A 9,182-nucleotide genomic window follows, 5' to 3' on the forward strand; every position below is an offset into this window, starting at 1 on the left:
GCAAACAGATTTTGAGAGGAAGTCTGTGTTTATGCAAATGCCCTTGTCAGACAGCGGGGGCTATGGCTTTCTGACACCATCTATTAATAATGAGACAAGATCCCAGAAATGCAAGGGACATGGGCAAAACAATGATGCTACCGGGAAACAATGGAACACGACGGGGAGGACGAGACTGTGGTGGAGGCTTTTCAGAGCCTTTTGTGTATATCCATGCAGAATTTAGAAGGTACTGTTGGGAGCGGGGTTGGGGGTCTAAATGTTTATCATTGCATTTGTTTGTCAATTGATGTTTGTGTTTGTCTCCCAGCAGTGGTCTTGTCAGACCTGTTTGCAAACATCCTTGTACATGGCTAGAGACAAGGCTCTGGGGATGGCAAGTGGAACAGGCCTGCCACTGGGCTCTGGAGCAACCTGCTGCACTCCTTAAGCTAAATTCATCCTCTTTGTCATACGCCAATGTAATTCGCTGAAGATTTTCACCAAAATAATGAAATTTGAATTCATTAGGCATACATTAATAATGTTAGCCAGTTTAGAACATATTCAACGGAAAACATTCAATAGAATTCTTTGCTTCAAATTAGAGGGCCAACCCGTTAGGGGCCACTGCCAGGATGTGTGGTGACCTTCACTTCAAACAGAAGAGCTGATTTGTGTTCAGTGATCTCCTGCTGGCAGTGATATGCTTACGCTGGGTACCCCTGTCCAGACAAGGGGTCTGGAGTGAGATCAGGGGTGGCGGATATGATCTGGATCGAGTAGTTTTGTGTGTGCGTGTGTGCGTGCATGTCCAACCTTGCGTGTGTGTGTGTGTGTGTGTGTGTGTGTGTGTGTGTGTGTGTGTGTGTGTGTGTGTGTGTGTGTGTGTGTGTGTGTGTGTGTGTGTGTGTGTGTGTGTCCTTGTGCATGTGTGTGTGTGTAGGGGAGGGGGGGGGGGGGGGGGTTGCGTGCATGCATGCGTGCGTGCGTGCATGTGTGTGTTTGTGTGTGTAGGATTATCGTGCCTCTCCACTCCTGTGGCTGTAATCAGACGGGACATTGGCTCCATGTCGGCCCTCATCCCCCCCCCACCACCCACTGGGAGCGCCTCTCTCCCTTTCAGTCTGTCAAGCGTGTTTGCCTGCCGGTCTTGGGACTCGAGACCTTGGAGCATGGCGGTATGTAAGAGTTGAAAGCAATTATACCTGCTTACATCGCTGAATTTCTTATCCACTTGTTATCTTAAAATGTAAGATCCAAGCACTGTCTATCTCTTCCAGTGATTCAATGATTTAAGACTTAAATCATTGAATCACTGGAAGAGATAGACAGTGCTTGGATTTTGTAGTAGGGGGTACTTTCTAATGGTACAGAGGCGATCTAGTGCTACAGACGGACTGGAGGTGCTCTAGTGCTGCAGGGTCGCTAGTGGTACCAGCAGGATTCTCTAGTGGTACGGGGGTACTCTAGTGCAGGGGTCGCGAGACATGGCCAAAGCATTTCCGGGGTTCCCCAGCCAAAAATGTTGAGAACCCCTGCTCTAGTGCAGCAGAGTTTCTCAAAGTATAGTTGCTGTGCCAGCAGAATACTTAGATACTATTTGGAATTTATCTATATCACTGCAGTTTAACCACCTCCACACTTTGCACTGTACACGCTGTGACGCTGTGAGCTTGTAGATCGGCTGGCAAATGTTAGGTTGATATCGGGAAGCCGATAATATCGGACATCTCTAGTATTTAGTCATGCAGGTATTGAGGGTATTGAGGGCAAAGTCGCATTTTGAAAGCCAATCCCATTTTTAATTGCATAACCCAGCTCTACCCTGAGCCATAGGCTCACATTACGAACGGTAATGTGACATAAATGTGAGCTATGCACAATGTAATTCAGGAGTGCCGTGGGCGAAAATGTTATTAACAGGAGTGCCATGAAACAAAAACGTTTGAGAACCACTGGTACGGGGTACTCTAGCCTAGCGGTACAGGCCAGGGGTAGTAATGTGAAGTGAAGTAAAATATTTAGGAATTATCTTGGATAAAAACCTAAAATTTGAACAGGTAAAGCATATATGCAAGAAGGTTAAACCAAATCTAAATTGTTGTCGTCATATTAGAAGCGACTTATTAGCTAAAACTGCACAGCTGTACATGCATGCTATGATTTTCTCACACCTATCATACAGCATAACAACATGGTCACAATCCTCTCAAACTGTCTTAAAACCAATAACATCAATATACAAACAGGCTATACAAATCATGGATCAAAAACCGATGAGATGGCACCTTTGTGGTATTTAAAAAAAAACACAACCTTTTTACGTTTGAAAAATTTGTGGGTTTTTTTCTACTGTCAAATTGTTTTTTTAAATGTTTACATGGTCATGTTTCACCTTAATTGTTCTCTGGACTGGTTGATATACTTCCAAGCTCTGGTAGAGCAACTACACAAGCCTCAACAAGTGGTAACTGTATTGTTCCCAGGTGTAACAACTCATTCGGACAGTCTGCCTTCTCAGTAAAGGGGGCAAACCTTTGGAACTCCTGGCCTATGGTTCTAAAACTAGAGACGGATGGTAACGTGTTACAGAGGTACAGTATAGTGTCTGACTGGTTACCTGAGTGATTATGTTTACTTTTGTATTGTAGGTTAATGTAATGGGTATTGTAATTTTGACTAATATTATTAGTATGTATTCCTTTTTTGTACTTGATTGGGTTTTTTAAACTAAAGTGTTAAGGTGCTTGCGTTTTTCGGAAAACCGACGGAGAAACGCTGCTAGAAATCCGAAAAACGTGCTCTGTTTGCAGGGACCTTACTGTATTTTTAGAAAAGTCTCCTGTGGACAGGTGGTGAAAATTAGCACTTGTGCTAACACACTGTAACATGGCGAGACATGGCCAAAGCATTTCCGGGGGTCCCCAGCCAAAAACATTGAGAACCACTGCTCTAGTCTAGTGGTACAGGGCCCAGGTACTAGTGGTGTGAGAGAATAGGTCTACTCCAGCGGTACAGGGGTACTCTAGTGGTACAGGGGTACTCTAGTGGTACAGGGGTACTAGTGGTACAGGGGTACTCTAGTGGTACAGGGGTACTCTAGTGGTACAGGGGTACTAGTGGTACAGGGGTACTCTAGTGGTACAGGGGTACTCTAGTGGTACAGGGGTACTCTAGTGGTACAGGGGTACTAGTGGTATGGGAGCATAGGTCTACTCCAGCGGTACAGGGGTACTCTAGTGGTACAGGGGTACTCTAGTGGTACAGGGGTACTAGTGGTACAGGGGTACTCTAGTGGTACAGGGGTACTCTAGTGGTACAGGGGTACTAGTGGTATGGGAGCATAGGTCTACTCTAGTGGTACAGGGGTACTCTAGTGGTACAGGGGTACTCTAGTGGTACAGGGGTACTCTAGTGGTACAGGGGTACTCTAGTGGTACAGGGGTACTAGTGGTGTGGGAGCATAGGTCTACTCCAGCGGTACAGGGGTACTCTAGTGGTACAGGGGTACTCTAGTGGTACAGGGGTACTAGTGGTACAGGGGTACTCTAGTGGTACAGGGGTACTCTAGTGGTACAGGGGTACTCTAGTGGTACAGGGGTACTCTAGTGGTACAGGGGTACTAGTGGTGTGGGAGCATAGGTCTACTCCAGCGGTACAGGGGTACTCCAGTGGTACAGGGGTACTCTAGTGGTACAGGGGTACTAGTGGTACAGGGGTACTGGTACTAGTGGTACAGGGGTACTTACTCTAGTGGTACACGGGTACTAGTGGTACAGGGGTACTAGTGGTACAGGGGTACTCCAGTGGTACAGGGGTACTCTAGTGGTACAGGGGTACTAGTGGTACAGGGGTACTAGTGGTACAGGGGTACTAGTGGTACAGGGGTACTCTAGTGGTACAGGGGTACTCTAGTGGTACAGGGGTACTCTAGTGGTAAAGGGGTACTAGTGGTACAGGGGTACTTACTCTAGTGGTACAGGGGTACTCTAGTGGTACAGGGGTACTCTAGTGGTACAGGGGTACTAGTGGTACAGGGGTACTCTAGTGGTACAGGGGTACTCTAGCGGTACAGGGGTACTAGTGGTACAGGGGTACTCTAGTGGTACAGGGGTACTAGTGGTGTGGGAGCATAGGTCTACTCCAGTGGTACAGGGGTACTAGTGGTACAGGGGTACTCTAGTGGTACAGGGGTACTCCAGTGGTACAGGGGTACTCTAGTGGTACAGGGGTACTAGTGGTACAGGGGTACTCTAGTGGTACAGGGGTACTCTAGTGGTACAGGGGTACTAGTGGTATACAGAGGTAGTGGTGTGGGAGTACTCCAGTGTTACAGGGGCGCCAGATAAACAGCCTTCACTGATCAAGTTATAGTCTGAGTCGTCTGACCCTGGACTGCCCGGTCTGCTGTTAGTTTGAACTCTGACCCCAGCCTTTGTCTTTTGTATGCAGCACACAGAACAACTCGAGCACACCCACGCACGCACGCACGCACGCGCACACCCACGCACACGCACGCGCACGCGCACGCACACGCACGCGCGCACGCACGCACGCACGCACGCACACACACACACACACACACACACACACACACACACACACACACACACACACACACGCATAATACCCTCTTATCCTTGACAGCCCTTATGCTCATATTAAGATCTACTCCAGTGATTTGGTGGCTATCTCAGCCATAAACTCTCATTTGGAGGAAATTAGCTTGGGTCTGGGTCTCGTTACTATACAGTGCTTAATAGAATCACCATTATTGTGGCTTTTAAATTAAAGCTAGCATGCATGGAATGGACAATACCATTCAAATAAGCTCTCCCTGCCAACCAACTTTGTTCCACCATTTGGGAAATTGAATGGTTTACTGCTAAAATTCTATGCTATTCTTACTGATTTTAATGTTATAATTATATGAATTCATTGCATTATGATGATCCCCAAAAATATACAAAAATAAAACTGGTAAATCAGGCATTTCAAAACTGAGCATACCATAGCATGGCGTCTTAATCAGGCAGTCAGGGTAATAAATGCAGTTTCCATGTGAAGCCCAATTAACTTTTCCATTTTCTTTGCCTGACCTGATATTCCAGAGACGATTCTGTAGAATGACATCCCTTTATTTACCCATAAGCTTTGCTGATGCAATACAGTGAATCCAACAAAGAAGAAATTATTTTTCATACAGTAGCCTACTACTATTTCTCATTTTAAGTCAAACTAATTGCAACTGATACTGTTGTCTAGGTTGACAACGTACACTGAGGCTGTCCTTTATATACAGTTGGGTGCCACCGATATTGTCCCTTTTAGGCCTGACCTCAAAATTTTAAAAAATCCTTCGTTTTTTCAAAAATAGCAGACCTACAAGCTCGTAGCGCGCCACTCGGTGGCGCGCTATGAGCTTGTCGATCTGCTATTTTTCAATAGCTAAATTATAACATAATGTTTAAAACACCAAAAGGGGTTCCCGCCCAAAATGGGTTAACTGTCCTTTTGCGCAGATCACGCAAACCTCAGCAAAAAGAAAAGGACAATATCGATGGCCTCCAACTGCATGTCCCTACTTTTAATGATATAAAATGGAATAGAATGGAAGTGTATGAAAGTTTCCTATCTTTTTTGTGTGTGTCTCTGTGGCACTCCAATATGATCAGATGGTTTGTATCAGTGTTGTATTATACAGAGAACCCTGTTGCCACCACCACCAATGAGACGAGAGCACAATCAGACCACTGGAGAGAAAACATAATCAGCTTTACCAATTACACTTCATCTCAGACCACTTATTCTACAAAAAATGGCGTCATTAATGTTAGAACATAAAACAAATGCCTTTCAATGTCTTGCAAGAGATGTGGGTCCAAACTACACATTTATATATTCAAGCCATTATATGCTGCAGTTTATATTTAAATCAAATCAGCTTTGAATTATTGGCACCGTCGGACGTTGGCTTTACAACACCAACAATATAAAATATTATGCCGAAAAACACAAACCTTTTTGGTTTAAATAAAGGTTGCGTATTAGACATTCACAGTTAAGCCCCACTTTAGAAGCTATGGAAATGTAGGTCTCCAGGCCAAATAATTGACATTTAAAAATGTCATTCTGTATTTTTCAACCACTTGTGTATATGCAGTCCTAAACACTCAACATAACAGTCTGTCTGTTTGTCCTCTGTCAATCTGCGTTCGAAAACAGCGACAGTAAGTAAATTTGAAAGGGATGAGAAAATGAGAATATGGAGAGAGGAAGGGGGAGACAAGGGGGATGGGGGCGAAAGGGGGGTGGGAGAGATGTAGGTCTCCAGTGGACAGATAATGATAAGCACCACTTAGGCTCTTTGATCACAGAGGGTCATCAATTTGCTGTCAGACCAGTGTGTCTGAGAAAGTCCTCTGCTGATGAATTAAGCTTTTCCACATAGACCCACATGTTCGCACATCTGCACGCACGCACGCACGCACGCACGCACGCACGCACGCACGCACGCACGCACGCACGCACGCACGCACGCACGCACGCACGCACGCACACACACACACACACACACACACACACACACACAGATATATACACACTGTACGTATATACGCTCACACTTGCAGTGTGTTTACTTACCACTTTACTAAAAGCTTAATTTTTATACCTATCCTATCCAGTCTCTGCAAAGCACCGTTACTGTACTGTATATATCTGTACATCCAAACATGCAATGATGTGATCCATCTTCTCCACAGTTAGAGGCCTCCTGGACCCCCCCTCACCCCTCTCAGCACTCTGTTTGTCTGGAGACAAAGGGTTAAGGAGGAACAGACCCTCTGAAGAGCTGCCTGCTTAACCTCTAACCCTACGGTGCGTGAGAGAGAGAGAGGGAGAGTGGAAGAGAGGGGGAAGAGAGAGAGACACAGAGAGAGACAGAGAGACAGAGAGAGAGAGAGAGAGAGAGAGAGAGAGAGAGAGAGAGAGACATTTCTAATACCTGAAGCATAACCAAACCAAAATCAAGACAATTGGTAACTACATTCTAAATAATACAATTTCAATTTACAATTTGGGCATTACTTAATCCAGCACCAGCATGCACAATACGTTTCATTACAAACTCTACCAAACAAATGTGTGGTAGAGTGACTTTTACTTTTTCTGTAAAAGCAGGCGTGTGTGAGCCTTGAGCACGTGTAAGGTGGGAGAGGTTAATGCCACAAAAGGAGAACAGAAACACCAGATATATTGACTGAGAATGTGCGTGCGTGCGTGCGTGCGTGCGTTCGTGCGCATGCATTTGGTTCCATTTTACACTCTTCAGAATAAAATGAACACAGAGGATTTGACTGTGTTGGAGGGGAGAAATGAGAGGTTAGACAGCAGGCAGGCGGACCACCAGCACACCCCACCCTGCTGTATCCCCCAACCCGTCCAACCCCTCCCGTTTCTGGGCAACAGGTTGTCAGTGAGTGGGTCCAGCTGGTGGAGACTGGAGATGCCAAACAACCTGTCAGAGATAAGAGGAGGCGGACAAGGTATACACACAGGACCCCACTCCACTGGGAGGGGGGGGCATGCACACCCAGCACCCTACTCCTCTGGGAGGGGGGCATGCACACTAGTCCTGAACCCCACTCCACTGGGAGCAATATCGGTTTTATCTTCAGTTGTTTTCCAAGGAAAACAAATATCACCCACTGCAAGGGGGGCATGCACACTAGCCCAGGACCCCAATCCATTTGCGTGCGTGCGTGCGTGCGTGCGTGCGTGCGTGCGTGCGTGCGTGCGTGCGTGCGTGCGTGCGTGCGTGCGTGCGTGTGTGCGTGCGTGCGTGCGTGCGTGCGTGTGCGTGTCCAATTGCGTCTACATACAGTATGTAATTTTGGTTGAATTTGTACACTGTCAGTCGTGAACACTGAGGATTGTATAATGTACGTACATGCTTTTTACATTACACAACAAACATCTACAAATAAGTTGTGTGTCTTTATTCAATGTCCTTATTTTTCTTTGTAGAGGTGGAAATGATTCTGACCATCAGGTCATTTGTACTGGTATCTACATTGACACTGATAAACTGTACACCACTTACAATCTGGCACTTGTGACATGGTCCTTTAAATAACCCCATGGGAAGGTTGCATTACTCAGTAACAAATATAGACGCTGCAGCGAAATTCACTAAAATTTAATCCATTACTGTATATAAATCTGTCTTTTATTGTCATAGGAAGAATCAATGACTTTGTTTATCACAACCACTTATCCCCACAATAGGGAGGTGAAATCAGAATCCGTTTATGAGAAACAAACAACTTCAAACAGTACTGTCTCATTCACAATTTTACAACAAACTAGTCTTTACAAATCTAGAATAATAAATACTATATGAGCAGTACTATATGAGCAGAAACAATATCATACAAACACGAACATTTCCTAAAACAATAGAGCGCTCTCTCTCACTCTCTCTCATGCGCACTGTCATGCACGCACCACACACACGCACGCACGCACCACACACACGCACGCACACAGGCACGCACACACACACACACACACACCATAATCTTTCTCTCACACATGCACACACACACACACACACACAAGCACGCACGCACGCACGCACGCACGCACGCACGCACGCACGCACGCACGCACGCACGCACGCACGCACGCACGCAGAAACACACACACACACACACACACACACACACACACACACACTCACACAAAGGAATGATGAGGAATGACTTCTTTGTTCTTTGTACTAATAACAGTAATGGCTGACAGCAAGAAGGCCTTTTCACATGTTGCTGCATATAAAACACCTGGGCAAAAATAGGATCATAAAAACATTAAATACGGTAACTACTTCTCAGCATGGTATACTCTTTTGCGGTGTAGAAATAGCTTTCTGTAGAGGTAAAGGAGGTAATGGTAAACATCTATAAATAAAATAGATGGTATATTAAAAACAAATATTTGTAATACCAGGATTGGACTTTTTCCTTTTCATTATTTTGGCCAACTAAGGCCAGTCAAAGGAATTAGATTAGGAAATAACAATGCCTTGAGGTACATTTGGATTTAAAAGCAGACATTAATAAAACAAAGACAATTAGTAGGTTCATCATAGTTATCACATTTATGTGACTACCCTGTTTGGCATGTTTTAGCATGTTTTC

The sequence above is a fragment of the Electrona antarctica genome (genome assembly GCF_951216825.1).
Source record: "Electrona antarctica genome assembly, chromosome: 12".
Lineage (NCBI taxonomy): Eukaryota > Metazoa > Chordata > Actinopteri > Myctophiformes > Myctophidae > Electrona > Electrona antarctica.